Source organism: Protopterus annectens, chromosome 10.part0, assembly GCF_019279795.1.
Source record: "Protopterus annectens isolate FY-2018-M chromosome 10.part0, PAN1.0, whole genome shotgun sequence".
NCBI classification, from domain to species: domain Eukaryota; kingdom Metazoa; phylum Chordata; order Ceratodontiformes; family Protopteridae; genus Protopterus; species Protopterus annectens.
In genome coordinates, this window is record NC_056744.1 from 76407741 (window position 1) to 76423704 (window position 15964).

Here is a 15964-nt window from a genome sequence, read left to right on the forward strand (position 1 = left end):
TGCTTTTATTACCTTTCTAACTTTTTTTTTTTTTTCCTTACAAGGGACTTACTAGTATTTATTTTCCACTGGTGGGGTTTCTTCCACCAGAACCTGGACTCCTACTTGAGGGCTCCTGACAGGTTAGGGCAAGAAAAACTGATGTAATGGCATCGGCTGCCTTACTTTTTACTATTGACGACCTGATGTCAGTCCTCAGGCGACAGCAACAGATGCAGAAAATACTAAGTTTCTGGTATTCGGGCTGGCTGGGGGCTACCCTGGCAGGGATAACCCAAATGTGATGACTGCAACAGTGAATACACTCTAACATCCACATTTATGGTAAGTGTACACAATTGTACTTTCGGTCAAGGACTGGTTCCACTACTTGCCAAGATGGACTTAAGGCTTCCATTACCCTGAAAAGGGTAAATGCCAATTTTTTAGTGTTGGGATTCAAATTAATGAATTTCATCCTGCATCCCTGGGTTTGATTCCCTCAATCTGCCATCTGTTAACCTCTCAGGAAATTTAGGCAATGCTGCTGCTGTTGGGTTACCCCTGAAGAGGTGAAGCTGGTGCCTTGTTCCCAAACTTTTCTCCAAAAAAGGAGAGGAACTGGTTCTGGGGAAATGGTATTGAACTGGACAGAGCAGCCAAAATGAACAGTTGTGGGGATGGTGGTTAGCAGTTCTTTCTAGTAGGGAACTGTTTATAGCACAGGGTTTACATAACGCAATGTTTCTAACAGTTTGCTTTGAAGATGCATGCTCTCCTGTGTTTACTGGAAATCAGTGTTAATTATATGCTTCATTTGAAGTTTAACAAGCTTTTAATTCACTTTGATCACTGTGTCCCTTTTGTGGCTTGCCATTCTGGTGACTGTCTAGTTCTTTGTCTAGCAGTCGTGTATATGCACATAGAAAATTGGTTATGTTCTCTACTCTTACATGCCTGAGAATCCTATCTAATCTTTTTTTATATAAAGTGGGCTAAACTTGCCTGTTGTGTTTACTAACTCTTTGTTCTTCCTTTGTAGTCCACTATCGCAAATAGGAGTTATTCAGAAGGTAACCCCTCCCAGCATGCATTTAACTTGTGCACAATACTTTTTGTGCTGCAGCGTTTTGTTTTTTCTTGTGGTGCAAGTTTGTTACAGAATCTTATTGTGTTCCATCATTCAAGAATTGTGTTCCCATATTCTGTCATGATATCTTTAAAATATTTTATTTGCCTTCTCAAAGATATCAAATTTTCCCATGTGCCACCCAAGAATGGACATGGGTTTTGCATCAGTGGGAGTACCGTTGCCCATTCACAATATGCGCAGCTAACACTGGCAAAAGTGGCTGCAAATCCTGTACCACCTGTTGTGAGTGCACTTGTGTATTCCAAACTGCATCAACTTTTAACATCTTTAGCATCACCACTGAGGCAAATTGTCATGTTTTTGAGGATGGACACACTGTAGTGTTTATGTAAAGATTAGCAAAGCAGATGTTCTTCGTGTTTCCCTGTTGCAGTCATTACATTTGGGTAATCTGCTGGCAGGTTCCCCTCCGTCGGCCTGAATAACAAACTGTTGGGTCCTGTATCGGTTGCAGTCTCCTCTTCTACGTCAGGTCATCAGGGATGTCCTTCAAGGATGCATCTGCAGTCATAACAAATGGGTTGTCCTGTCGTCAGGCAGCCCTTCGGTCGGCCGGATTCCAAAGTCTGGGTCTGGCCTCGGCTGGTGTCGCACTTCACCCGACGTCATCTCTCCTGGTCTTCGGGTATAAAGGCATCAGCCGACGCCATTTTCCTCAGTCTTTCTTGCGCGTGGCCAAGCAGAAGCTGTTCGCAAGTGCCGGTCGGTCAGATCCAGAGATTACTACTACCGAATACTACTTCGAAGACTTCTAAAAGCTAAGTACCCCGTTGGGGACTCTTTCTTGCCTCAGCCGATGTCAGAAAAAGTAAATAATTGTTTAACTTGTGGGAAACAAATACCTTATAAGGATTTCCACTCGTACTGCCTACCTTGTTTAGGCCCAGACCACGACGTAGCAGCCTGTTTAGCCTGTGCTTCCTTCAACCGACGAACGCTTAGGCGTCGGTCGGAGTTTGCTGAACAGTTTTTCGGCTCAGATTTTGCGTACATTATGCCGTCGGATCCTCCGACTACTCAAATTGTTAAAAAACGCAAAGAAAAAGGCCGACACTCGCGGTCCGCGGTTTCAGCCGAAACCACGGTTAAGCAAACCGCGAGTGTCTCGGTTTCGGCCGAAACCGAGCAAACGGGTCAATCTACAGCTGAATCCATGACTACTACCGAGGCTCCTGCTACCCTAGTTGAATCGGCCTCTGAAGTTTTGCCTACTAATGTGGTTCCTATTGAATTATCAGACACCATCCCTTTGGATGTCTCTACCCCAGCACGTGGTGCTGCTAGGCCTCCAGCAGCCATGTCTATTAAGGCCTTTGCCAGGGCTAAAGCAGCCAAAACTGTTAAATCAGTGCCTGTTAAGCCCCCCTCACACACGCCCAGTTCCAGTGCACAAATGCTTACTTTGGCAGAGGATCTCATCTCTTTAATTAGGGGATCCCAATCTCACCCAGACAGGGCCTCTCAGCCTCCAGAAAAGAGACCTAGAGCAGAGCCCCCAGAGCCAGTGTCCTCTGATTCTTCGGATGACTCGGACATTACAGACCATCCAGAGGCTCCTTTTTCTACTTATGAAGATTCCGATGCTGAAGAATCTATTCCATCTGCCTCTCCTCCAGAGGAATTTTCCTTCGGGGAAACCTTACATGCCATGAGAGAACAATTCCAATGGCAGGGACAAGATTTCTCAGATTCAAGAAAAAGGCTTAGGACCTTTCTACATTTACCACAACATAGGCCCTTAGCTATACCTCCAGTTCTGCCTGTTGTGGATGATGCATTTAATGATGTTTGCACTTCTCCTGATACCTTACCTCCAGCCCCTGCCAAACCAGATAGGTTTTACAGGGTACCAGACACTCATCACCACCTATACAAAGCCCCACTTGCAGATCCTGAGACTATCTCCCAGGAGCCTAAGACAGTAGCTTCGACCTCAGCAAAAAACCCTCTCCCTTCTGAAAGGGAATCCAGGTCCTTAGAGAGATGGGGGAAAAAAGTTTACACCTCTGCTACTCTCTCCGCTAGAGCTTTGAACTGTCAGTTTCATATGATCCAATACCAAGAGTTTATGCTTGATCAGTTAACTAAGAAATTGTCCTCTGATGACTCCTTAGATAAGAAATATGTTTTAGAAATGGTGAATAACATTCAGCAGGTTAGTAACCATTCTTTAAAATGTGGCTATGATGCACTGGAGGCTTCATTTAGATCAGCCATGACTGGCACTGTTATAAGAAGGCATGCATGGTTGAAAGAACAGGTCTTGCCGGATCATGTTAAAGCAAAGCTGTTAGATGCTCCTATGGATAAGGCCAGTCTATTTGGTACTCCTGCTCAACAAGTAATGAAGAAAATGGAAGAGAAGGCAAAATCTGTACAAACAGTTAAGGATTTCTTACAGGTTCAGCCCCCAAGGTTTAGCAGGAACTGGCCTTCCAAAAATTGGTCCTTTCCAGACTCCTCAAAATCTCAGAGGCAGGAATAGACGTGCCAGAGGCAGAAATCAATCCAGAGGAGGTGCCTACAGAGGACGCCAGTGGCAAGGCAATAACCAGCAAGGCACAGACACAACCACTGCCACTACACCAGGACAATCACAGTGACTTGGCTCTGACACCGCCTACCAGGGAACAAATAACAGCACCTTTAGGCGGGAAGTTAGCTTTATTTTCAAAAAATTGGCACTATATCACAAAAGACAAGTGGATTTTGCAGACCATAGACCAAGGCTACAGGTTTCACTTCCACACCTTACCAGTGAAAAGAGGAATGCCAAACCTACTCCCAAATCAAAAAACAGAAGCTCTAAAACAGATAGCTCAATTAACAAAGATGAGAGCTGTGGAAAGAGTACCACTAACAGAACAGGGCAAAGGATTCTACTCCAGACTCTTCCTAGTACCAAGAAAAGAGAAAAGTTGGAGACCTATTCTCGACCTGTCCGTCTTAAACACATTCATCATTGTCCCAAAATTCAAAATGCTGACCCTTCAGCAACTTCTTCCCATGCTGGGCAAGGAGTTTTGGCTGGTAACTCTAGATCTCAAGGAGGCATACCTGCACGCCCCCATACGACCAAATTGCAGAAGATACCTCAGATTTCTTGCAGGATCAGAGCATTATCAATTCTCAGCATTGCCCTTTGGCTTATCTACTGCGCCCAGAGTATTCACAAAATGCCTGGCATCAGTAATCGCTCATTGCAGGTTACAGGGAATCCAAATTTATCCATACCTGGACGACTGCCTGATACAAGCGGACAACAAAAGCAAACTGACAAAAGACTTACAAAGAGTCATTTGCGTACTACAAGCCCTGGGATACACAGTCAATTTAAAAAAGTCAAGACTGATACCATCCCAAACAAGAACGTTCTTGGGTGCGGAATTGGACACAGTAAAACAGATGGCATTCCTAACTGCAGAAAAACAAGAACAACTCCCTCTTTACTTCTTGGCATTAACAAAACAGAACAAACTAACAGCAAGAAAAGTACTGCAGGCCTTGGGCTTCATGGCATCATGCATAATCATGGTCCCCCATGCCAGACTGCATATGAGAAAGCTACAGTGGTACCTAAAGAATTTATGGTCTCAACACAGGCACAGCTTAGAAACCGAAATCCCACTAATCCCATGCCTGAAGCAAGAGTTCCTATGGTGGGCTCAAGCATGCCAGTCAAACACAGGCTTGCCTTTCCACAAAATCCAAGCAAGCCAAACCATCACAACGGACGCCTCAGATCAAGGCTGGGGAGCACACATGCTGGACAAATGCATACAAGGATTATGGACTCCAGACCAGCTACACCTGCACATAAATCAAAAAGAAATGCTGGCAGTAAAACTAGCAATCCAGAATTTCAGACCATTCCTCAAAGAAGGCCATTTAATGATAAGGACAGACAACACCACAGTCATGTGGTACATCAACAAACAGGGAGGCACTCATTCATATCCCCTATGCAGAATGACTCTGGACCTTTGGAATATGGCTCTGAGCTACAACATCCAGTTACAGGCAATATTTGTACCGGGAAAAGAAAACATCCTAGCAGACATGTTAAGCAGAACTACCTCGGATGCTCACGAATGGATGCTACACCCGGACATCTTCAAGGCCATCACAAAGAAATGGGGAATGCCACAAATAGACCTATTCGCATCCCCACTCAGTCACCAGCTCAGGAAATTCTGCACAAGGACATACCACCCACTAGCATGGAAGGTGGACTCTCTATCCTTCAGTTGGAAAGGCCTGACAGCATATGCATTTCCACCTCTTCCTTTGATGCACAAGGTACTACTGAAAATCAAAGAGGAACGTCCAAGGATAATTCTGATAAATTGGCCAAGACAACACTGGTATCCATTACTGAGGAGCATGTCTCGGGGGAGGACGTGGACACTACCCCTGATGCCTTTGATGTTAACTCCAGAACAACTACAACATCATGCATCCAAACCTAAAAACTCTGCAACTGACTGCCTGGAACATCACATAACAGCAACTAATCCAGACGCATCCCAAAGGGTGAAAGACATTATCCTTGAAGCCCGCAGACCTTCAACAAGAAGGAACTATGCAGGAAAATGGAAAAGGTTTGTCATTTGGAGTACTGAAAGAGGAAAAGATCTGTCAAAGATAGACATTGCTAACATCCTGGAGTACTTGGCAGAGCTTCTACATACAGGCCTGTCCTATTCCTCCATCAAGATACATGCATCAGCTATTTCTGCAGAATACAGCTTCGATCCCCCTGTCTTTTCACATCCTCTACTCAGGCAGTTCCTCAGAGGAATCAAGAATGTAAAACCTCCTAGGAAACCACCATTACCAGCATGGGACTTGAACTTTGTGCTAGAGAAATTGACACTCCCTCCATTTGAACCAGCAGCAACAGCAGATCTTCAACACCTATCATGGAAAACTGCTTTCCTACTGGCAATTACTTCAGCAAGAAGGGTTTTGGAACTACAGGCCTTAATGGCAGTACAACCCTTACTAATCTTCCATCAAGATAGTGTCCATGAGAACTAATCCTACATTTATGCCTAAGGTGGTATCCAGAGTGTCTCTAAACCAGGCAATCCACCTACCTTCTTTCCCAATCCACAGAACAGGGGGGAAAGACTGCTGCATACCTTGGATGTACATAGACAGTTACGCTACTACCTGGACAGAACCAAAGGTAACAGACAAACTGACCAGCTTTTAGTAGCCTATGCAACAGGAAGGGAAGGAAAAGCAATTTCCAAACAGACAATCTCTAAATGGATAGGAAATTGCATAAGATTCTGTTACTCCTACCATGGAAAGCAAATTCCACAGAACATAAGACCTCACTCTACAAGGGCTGCAGCCACTACCACAGCTTTCTTACGATGAGTGGCTACCAAGGACATTATTGAGGCGGCTACTTGGACCTCCGTGCATACATTTGCCAAGCATTATAACTTACCTCTATATTCTAGATCCCGAGCAGGGTTTGCCACTGCTGTTTTGCAAGGGATCCTCACTACACCATAATGCTCCTTCCTCCTCCCCTAGGTTGGCTATGGTATTCTACCCATTTGTTATGACTGCAGATGCATCCTTGAAGGACATAGTACAGTTTTGTACCTACCATAAATGTAGATGTCCGAACAGGATAGCATCTGCAGTCAGGATTACCCACCCTCCTTCCCCTCTGTGGTACTCCTAGGGTATTTACCCTCCTAATAGCTAGCTAGGGGGGGATCTCTTATGGTGTATTTGTTTGTATATATGTACATACATGCTTATTTTTTGTGTTTGTCTACTATTTATTTGGAAACATTGGCATTTATCCAAAATTTAGTTTTCCAAGAGGGCAACTGGCATCTGGGGCAAGAAACACTGAGGAAAATGGCGTCTGCTGATGCCTTTATACCCGAAGACCAGGAGAGAGGACGTCGGGTGAAGTGCGACATCAGCCGAGGCCAGACCCAGACTTTGGAATCCGGCCGACCGAAGGGCTGCCTGACGACAGGACAACCCATTTGTTATGACTGCAGATGCTATCCTGTTCGGACATCTACATTTATGGGAGGTACAAAACTGTACTGTATTAAACATGCAGCCAACACCATTTTATTCCGTCTTTCTTGCCGAGTGGTGCCCAAAGCAGAAGCAGTTCAAGTGCCGGTCGGCCGACTCCTGAAATTTTCACATTCGAGTTTCAGAACCGAAGTCTTCAAATTAAAGCTAAGTACCCCATTGGGGAAACTTTTGTCAGTAAAAGTTAATAATTGCATTACCTGTGGGAAGCAAATACCTCATAAGGATTTTCATTTATACTGTATTCCTTGCCTAGGCCCAGGTCATAATGTGCCTTGCTGTTGGTTTTGTGCTAGATTTAACCAACGCACTATTAAGCGTCTGTATAGTTTTGCTTCTAAATATTTTGGATCAAGATTTAATTATCCTGAAATGTCGTCTGTTAGCAATCAGACTACCGGAGTTCACAAAAAAAATGCAAAGAAAAAGACAGTTGAGGTCCAAAACCGACTAAGCTTCTCCTAAGCCAGTCGCCAGTTCACCGGTACTCAGTGAGGTGCTTTCGCAGCCCCTGATACCCGCTACTTTTAAGTCGCAGGCCTCTACAGAGACCCATTCTGAGTCCGGTATGCTGCAAGATTGTCATTGAACCCATGGATGTGTCTCCCTTGGATGGGTCCGGAGCCACTGAGCAGGCACTGGCTTCTGAGGGTGTTTTCAGGCCTCAAACATTTTTATATAAAACTGATGCCAGCCTCAAAAACAAGGTCAAAAGCTTCTATGTCTAAAAAGCTGACGCATGAGCCACGTGCTCAGGCCCCTATGCCTAAAACACAGATTATTAAAATGGCTGAGGACTTTATTACCTTGATCAGGGTTTCCCAACCCCCCCCACTAAGAGGCCTAGGCAAGGCACTGATTATGAATCTTAAGATCAGGTTTCCATTTCTTCTGATTCCTCTTCTGATCAGAAATTTTCCATTCCACCCTATGAGGATTCTGATGCAGAGGAATCCATCCCATCTGCATCTTCCTCCTGAGGATTACTCTTTGGCGAAACTTTGCATACTTTAAGGGAACATTTTCACAGAGAGTCAGGACTTCTCTGAATCTAAAAAGAGGCTTGGGGATTTCCTCCTTCCTCAGCATAGGCCTTTGGCTATACCTCCTGTAGTAGACATTGTTTTCGGAATCCAGCATGGCTCCTGATTCCCTACCTCCGGCTCCTAGTAAACCAGACAGATATTACAGGGTTCCTGACTCCCACAAATTTCTATTCAAAAATCCTGATGCTGACCCTGAGACTATTTCACAGGGTCCCAAGGGTGTTAAGGCCTCTACAGCCAAAAATCCTACCCCCTCTGATAGAGATTCCAGGGCGCTGGATAGATGGGGAAAGAAGGTTTATAAGTCTGTTACCTTGGCAATCGGAGCCTTAAACTGCTAGTTTCATATGCTTAAATATCAACAGCATGTTATGGGCCTACTGAAACAGAAAATGATGATTTCTGATTGTGTGGAAAATAGTTACAAGAATTATTGCATTCAGCAGAACAGGTTGGAAAACATACTTTGCAGTGTGGTTTTGATTCCTTGGAGGCCTCTTGCAGGGCCGCAGTTACTGGATCTCATTAGAAGGCATGGCTGGCTCAAGGAGCAAAAGTTGCCTGATCATGTTAAAGCTAAATTGTTGGATGCCCCCTTGCAGCATGACACTGTGTTTGGTAATAAGGCAGAACAGGTTTTAAAAAAAATGGAAGACCAAGCTAAATCTATGCAGACTGTAAAAGATTTCTTGCAAGTGCAGCCACCCAGGTTCAGTAGGCACTGGCCTACTAAAAATTGGTCCTTTCCTGTGTCAAACAGAGCCACTCAAGGCAAATCCAGGTGCTCAAAAGGCTCCAGATACTAATCACAGTGTTCTTACAGGTTAAAGCAATGGTGTGCCTCCACCTCCAGATCTGGAGGAAACAAAGGACAACCCTACAGTAAGGAGTCTCAATGACTTTCCTCTACATCACCAAGCACTTATCTTTTGGCAGCCCCCTTGGGGGAAAACTAGCACTTCATGCTCAAAATTGGCAGTTAATTACCCAGGACAAGTGGGTATTGAACATAGTATCCCAGGGGTACAGATTTCATTTCCATACTTTGCCAATTCCAAACGGATGGCCAGATCTGCCACAAAATCAGTGGGCAGAGGCTCAAACAAGTTGTCCCTCATGGATATGAGAGCTATTCAACCAGTACCAGAAAAGGAAAAAGGACAAGGTTTTTATTCGACTTTTCCTGGTACCCAGAAAGACCATTCTTGGCATCCAAAACTGGATTTATCGATTTTTGAGCACGTTCCTGGACATTCCAAAATTCAAAATGCTGACCTTACAACAGCTACTGCCTATGCTGGGCAGAAATGCTTGGTTAGTGACTCTAGACTTAATATAGAGACATACCTGCATATCCCAATAAGGGAATCTTGCAGAAGATACCTCCGCTTCAAAGCAGGTTTTTTGCATTACCATTTCACTGCACTGCCCTTTGGCTTATCTACTGCGCCCAGGGTCTTTACAAAGTGCCTGGCACCAGTAATTGCATTCTGCAGACAGAGGCATACAAATTTATCCTTATCTGGACGACTGTCTCATTCAAGCAGAGGACAAGGACACTCTCTTCTTCAACATCTGGCATTTGTAAAAAGGCTTCTAACATGCCTAGGGTACACAATAAACAAAAAGAAATCCCAACTGTTACCCTCTCAAATAATTACATTCCTGGGTGCAATCTTGAATAAAACTGCCCAGATGGCTTACCTTATGCCAGACAAAGGCAACTGACAATATATTTCAAACAAATGGCAACAAAAACCCAGTTATCTGCAAGACAAATTCTGCAGGCTTTGAGGTTCATGGCATCCTGCATTCTACTAATTCCATATGCAAGACTGTATACGAGGCAACTTCAGTGGTACCTAAAAAAATTTATGGAGCCAACATAGTCACAGTCTGGAAACCATGATTCCTCTCATTCCCTGCCTACAACAGTTTCTTTGGTGGGCAGAGACATGTCACCAAAACAAGGGACTGTCATTCACTCTACCCCTTGCCACCCAAACCCTAACTACAGACGCATCAGACTTTGCTTGGGGGGCCCACCTGGCAGGGAGATGCATTCAGGGCAAATGGAGCCCAAAACAAATGCTTCTGCATATCAACCAGAAAAAGATGCTAGCTGTTCAGAATACTCGACAGCCTTCAAGGACTTACTTCATCCAGAACAACTACTGATAGACTGACAACACCACTGTTATGTGGTACATAAACAAGCAGGGGGTACACATTCCTACCCCCTTTGCATACTAGCCATGGCATTGTGGAACACAGCTTTGACTTGCCAAATACATCTTCAAGCTCAATTCCTGCCAGGAAAACAAAATACTCTGGCAGATGACCTAAGCAGAAATCTTATGGACCCACACGAATGGAAACTGGATCCACAAATCTTCAGCATGTTAACATGGAAATGGGGGAGCCCAGACATCTATTTGCCTCTCCCCAAAATTATCAGCTGGACGAATTCTGCACAAGAATTCATCACAAAAAAGCATGGAAAGTGGATGCCTTATCAGTCTATGCCTTTCCCCCTCTACCTTTTCAGGAAAAAACAAAAATGATCCTAGTTGCTCTGGACTGACCTCAACAACACTGGTACCCACTTCTATTGAATGTCTCAATTCCCCCCTTGGTACTTAGCCTCAAATACCTAATCTACTGTCTCAGCAGAACAATTCAGTTCTGCGCACTCTGCTCCAAACTCTGAACCTTGCAGCACGGCTGATCATTTAATTATTCAAACACCTCTCAGTAAATCTGTGATGGATGTCCTTTTGGAAGCCAGAAGGCCTAGTACTAGAAAATCTTATGCTGGTAAATGGAAGAGATTCTGTGCTTGGAACCAAGCGCAAGGAACAGCAAAGCCCAATATTCCTCAGATTTTACAATATTTGACAGACCACTAAGATTCTACTTGAACAGGACTAAATCTCTAAGAAAGTCTGAGCAACTACTGGTAGCATTTGCTGTGGGGTCAGAGAGGAAGGCTGTTTCAAAGCAGACTATTTCTAAGTGGATAAGCCACTGCATTCGTTTCTGCTACTTGCACCATGGTAAACCTGTGCCCAAGGGGATAAGGTCACTTTCCACCAGGGCTGCCTCTACCTCCGCAGCTTTTCTCAGAGGGGTTCCAACCAAAGACATTCTAGAGGCTGCTACTTGGAGCTCTGTTCATACTTTCACAAAGCATTATCATTTGCCTCTTCAAATCCAGGGCAGGCTTTGCCACTACAATTCTGCAGGGCCTTATAGCCTCTCCTGATGCTATTTAATTCCATCCTCCCATCCATAGCTTTGGGATTCTACCCAAATGTAATGACTGCAACAGTGAAACACTAAGAACATAATACAGTTGTTTACACTTGCCATAAATGTAGTGGAGTGTATTCACTGTTGCAGTCCGGGTTACCCACCCGCCATCCCCCTTTTCTATAACTTTTCTTTCCTTCACTATATACTAAAGCATTTGTGGTGTATTTGCTTTTAGATGAAGGTAAAGTTTATGTTGCTCCCCATTTGGGGGGCACCTGACATCTGGGGCAAGAAAAACTGAATACAATTGTGTCTGCTGCATGTTTTATACCCCTGACTACCTGACATCACGGAAGAGGAGACAGCAACCGATGCAGGACCCAAGACTTTGTTATTCAGGCCGACTGAGGGCAACCTGCCAGCAGATTACCCAAATGTAATGACTGCAACAGTGAATACACTCAGACATCTACGTTTATGGTAAGTGTACACAACTGTACTTTTTACTGAAGACCAAGGAGACAATGGATCAGTGGTGTGCTACCTTAAATGCTTGATCTAAGGCAAACTGGAATAAGACATTGAGCCTGGTGACGCCTGATAATTGATGCCTCCAGTCATGTCTTATGCAGCTGGCCAAGCAAGTTGAAAGTTTACTTGGGTCTTCCCTAAATGCCTTCCAAAAATATAAGCAGTTGTGTATTTTTATGTTTTGTACCGAATACTTGCATTTCACTACATTTTAATAACTGTGTTCATCTTACTGGCTTTCTGACTGCCTCAAAGTTTTCTTACCTCAGTTTGTCCCTCACTATTTAGTGATGCATGATTGAATACATTGTAGAGCTGTTCATGTTACTCTTCCTTGACTGTATCTCCACCTCACTAGTACTCAAAAACAAAGTAACTACACAATGTGTGAATCCCTTATTGGAAAGATGGAAGTCCTAACAGTTACCTTTTTTGTAGTAAAGCATAGCTGTAAGTGCAGACTACATCACTTGCATAATCAGTTTGGGCACTTTCTTGTTTTCATACACTTTTTTGGTCAGTATATTCATTGTCTGAAGGTAGGGAATCCCCTGGCTTGTCTGAGCAGTATGGAATATTGCCATTAAGGTGCAAAAGGTCATGGTGCCCAAGAACTGATGTAAGGCCATGTGGAAGCACAGCAGTGCCTGTGTCTCTCTAGCTAGTACTTCAGTGTAACTAGCTTGCACACTCACCTGTACTTGAGGCAGACAGGCAGCTTGATGATGCTGTGAGGGCAGGACCTAGTTTTTAACTGGCATTTGGGGTCAATGATGTCCTTGGGTTTAACTCTGTGGAATTGAGCAGAAAGTGTGTAGACCTGCTGTTCCTTAGAGTTAAAAAGTAGTGCTGTCCTCCAGTTTAGTGGCATCACTTGGCAGTGCATTCCTTCCTCTCATTTGTGTTTTTTAAAGTAATGGGATATAGGATTGTTCAGGTTTTAGATTAGCATTTTGTGTACCCGTGGTGGTGGTGCTGCGGTAGCGTTGTCGCCTCACAGTAAGATGCTGTCCTGTGCGATTCTCAGAGAGTCTTCTACGTGGAGACATGCGTAAATGGGCGCACCTTCGTTGAAGTTTGTGCGTCAGGCCTGGCAAGCCGGTACATAAAAATCAACTGCCAATCATTAGCACACCGGAGTTCCGCTGTAGCAACCCCTAACCGGGAAAAGCCGAAAGACGCAAATTAATTTCCATTTGTGTGATTTGTCTCTCCCAATGTATGGGGGTCCCTTTATAGACTTGAGTGTTTCTAAGGGCATTGAGTCATGCCTTGCTAGCAGCCTCCCTCAGGCTGCACCACCTTTCTCCAGGAGGGCCATACAAGTCAAATCCCAGAGTACATTTGTTGTTACCCATCCAGTTAAGTAGGTTCCCTTTAAAGGGAAGATTGAGAGTCTAATTTGCTTAATGTGCAGGGAAGTTTATTCCAGAGGTTTGCAAGCTGCTTTGTTATAATCCTGACCCTCCAGTGTTTCTGCTGGAAGTTTAGGCTTCTACTTCTAGTATTGAAGTCATTGGATTTGCCGAGGTACAGGTCTAGGATAATGGGGTCTGTAATGGTGCTGTAGTCAGACCCCCCCCCCCCCAATAAAAAAGTCTACTCCATTGAATAAAAGGATAGAGCCTTCCAGATAGTTCAGGGACTTTAGACATGTGATCTTTTCCGTTAGGAAATTTGTGATCTTTTTTTAACACACAAAATGATTAAGAAGACCCCCAGAAGGGCTTATTGTACCCTGGTCTGATCAGTGTGAGAATAAGAAAATTATTACCAGTTTAGTTTTTTAAATTCCTTTGGCACATACCTAGGCTCAAAATGACTTCCAGACAACCATTCACATGGTGATCCAATGAGACATTAACCCCTGTTCCAGGCTATTGACTACATTTCTGTTTTGTAGTGGTGTTTATACAGTATATGTAGGAACTGTCTACCAAAATTAACTGCTATATTTTGACATTTCATTTGAGCCCTTTTTTAGTACACCAGGAGTTTGGTAGGGAGACTTCATTCTGAGGGGTTTGGGTGTCCAGAGGGTGATGAACAACCCTCAGTTTGTAATTGTCTGCAGACTGTTAGCCGTAAGCTTTAGCTGTCTAGGCACATGCCAGAAGGGGTGGTCCCAGTGCTGAGCCCTGAGGGATACTGCTGGTCACTTTCATATTTTCTGGTGAGGTGACTGGATGTTCTTGTAGCCAGCTTGCTTATCTATCTTGGGTCGATTTTTAAAACCTGGCTTGTATGGTGCCAGCATAGGGAATGGGCTCAAAGGCATTGACCAGTTCAAGATGTTACCACATGGCCACGGTATGTAACCTCTACCCTTTTTGAAGTTTGCCATTTGCAGTAGACAGATATCGTAACTTTCACAGTCAACTGTTTGGGGAGGGGAGGTAAAGTGTAAAGGTTCTTGGTGTAGTAGAGGGCACTTGTTCAGTGACTTTGCAGATGAGGCTTGTAAGACTGATGGGGTCTCATTACATGGGTTGGTTGTAAGGCCACCCTTAGAGGCATCACTACTGCAGTTTGCCAGTAATCAGGCAAAACCAGTAGCTAAACGTGGGTTAATTTTTTTGAGGAGAGGTCTTGCAAGGGCATGTTCAAACAGGTGTATTGTTGACCCCATGGAGGAAATATTTTTGGTCTTGGTTAGCTAAATTTAGTTAATTGGAAGGAAGGGATTTGGGTATTTCATGACTGAATTGGTGTCTGGGTGAAATTTGCACTAATTGTTTTGCAAGGATACTGCAGATGTCTGGGTCATAATAGGAAGCATGGTTGAGTGTTCAGAGGCATGAAAGGTACTTTTATAGGTTCCTAGGTAGGTACTAGGCCATCGGCCCAAGGGCCTACTTAAGCCTAGCCAGCAAGGTTCCATAGCTTACGCCACCCAAGAAAGTTATTTTCCTGTCATTGTCCAGCAGAGACACAGAAGTGATCCCTGGGGTGCATTTCCATTTCCCATCCACTCAAGATTTTTCTTGAGTGCTAATGAAGAACTGCTTGACATAGATGAGTAGCTTGTTCCAGAGTATAGGAAGTCTCTGGGACAGGAATCTATCCCTCCAGCATGTACCGTTTATTGTGGTGACAAGGTTTAGGTCCCTAGAGCGTGTAGCTTGGAGGGATTGGGATTTCTTTAGGTGTAGCATGTCCAATAGTTCTGGGTTTGACAGATATATATGTTTGGCAGAGATCATCTTCGGAGTAGGCAATGTGTTATGGAGTAAAGCTGGAGTTTTTTGAGGCTGTCAGTGTAGGGCATTTGTTTGAGGCCAGTAATCCTCTTTTTGAGGTACTTCTGTGGCCTTTCCAGTTGCTGCAGATGTCTTGTGAGGTACATTCCAAAAGGGGTGTTGTACTCTATAATGGGTCTGAGTGAGGAGTAGAGGGGAACAATGACCTTTTTTTTTTCCTGGATGAGAACCCTTTTATGATGAGGTGTGCCATGTAGAAGGACTTCCTGGCTACTGTGGCAATGTGACTATCAAAGGAGGGACTACTGTCCACCTGGGTCCCAAGGTCTCTTATGCATTTGGTGTTAAGTAATTTGCCTATGTGGTAGTTCATGGGTACAGAGTTTTTACCAAAGGGGATGACACTGAACTTTTTGGCATTGAGCTTGAATGCCATGGCTGACACCAGGCATCTGTCTCAGTGAGGCCCTTCTGTAGGATGTCCACATCATTTGGGGACTTGACTATGGCTCCTAGTTTGCAGTCATCTGCGAACTTCTTTAGCCAGAAGCCTTCTGGGTTAGCCTGTACTTCAGAGAAGTAGATACCAAACAGGAGAGGTCCCAGGACGGAACCCTGTGGTACACCACTTGTCACTGCTTTGAGGTCAGATTTGGAATCCAACTTTTACAGTGTGGATTCCGTCAGTGAGCCAGTTGGCAACCCATCTTGTGATGTAGGGA

At 44.3% G+C, this 15964-nt stretch overlaps 1 long non-coding RNA gene across 1 annotated transcript in view; it reads left to right on the forward strand.

Moving 5' to 3' along the window:
- Positions 1 to 300: 300 nt before the first annotated feature.
- The window catches only part of LOC122812956, a 53835-nt gene continuing 38171 nt past the window's right edge, over positions 301 to 15964 (forward strand). The window contains exon 1 of the long non-coding RNA XR_006366611.1: positions 301 to 1052. This is a non-coding gene — a long non-coding RNA (uncharacterized LOC122812956). The remainder of the gene's footprint in view (positions 1053 to 15964) is intronic.